Source organism: Limulus polyphemus, unplaced genomic scaffold, assembly GCF_000517525.1.
Source record: "Limulus polyphemus unplaced genomic scaffold, Limulus_polyphemus-2.1.2 Scaffold202, whole genome shotgun sequence".
Lineage (NCBI taxonomy): Eukaryota > Metazoa > Arthropoda > Merostomata > Xiphosura > Limulidae > Limulus > Limulus polyphemus.
Genome location: NW_013665812.1, coordinates 807,846 through 808,746, shown reverse-complemented (window position 1 = coordinate 808,746; position 901 = coordinate 807,846).

Below are 901 nucleotides of genomic sequence, written 5' to 3'. Positions count from 1 at the left end.
AAGGACAGACACAAAGTATACTTAGCTGACATTGAAGACGAATGCATATTAGGATTGGACTACTTACTACCGAGGAAGTGTGTAATTAATTTTGATAAAATGACGTTTGAAAACAACAAAGGCCAAGTTCCAGTAACTGTTAAAAGAGAGGTTGAACTAATTAGGTGTTATCAAGCTGAAGTCAAAGTGACTGAAAGAGTTGATAATGGTGAAATTGAACCAGGTATATATATTAAATAAGAGCATGAAGACACTGGATACACTCCAGCAAAGTTAATGTTTGGTCGGGAACTTCGGTCGCCAGTGGATCTGTTAACAGGACGCCTACCTTATGAAGAGTTGCCTCAGAATGTGTCAGAGTTTGCAAAAGTTTTATCGGAAAGGATGGATGATATTCACCATCAAGTGCGTTCAAACTTGAAAACGTCTGTTGATTTGATGAAGTTATCTTATGATAAGAGATCTACTGAAGTCAGCTTTGTACCAAGATACAAGGGGTGGTTGTATAATCCTAGGAAGACCAAAGGGAAGTCTCCTAAGTTGTCTTCTCCTTGGGAAAGCCCATATGACATAGTGGATCGTCTCTCAGACGTGACTTTCCGGATACAATGTGTTCGGCGAGGTAAGCCAAAGTTGGTACATGCCAACAGGCTTTGGCATTATCAAGGTCCAGGACATTTCAGTAGGGATAAAGTGAACAACGGAAAAAATGACGTTGCTGAAGACGTGTCACTTGAAAAAGCCACTGTCGAAGAAGAAACTCAACTCGGTTTTGAGAAGGGAAACGGTGAAGCTCTTGAAGAAGTTACTACCACTGATGTGACTGTTACCGACGATAGGTCATTTCATGATGAAGCAGATGAACCCCACATGAAGCAGAAGCCAAACGTGACGGAGACCA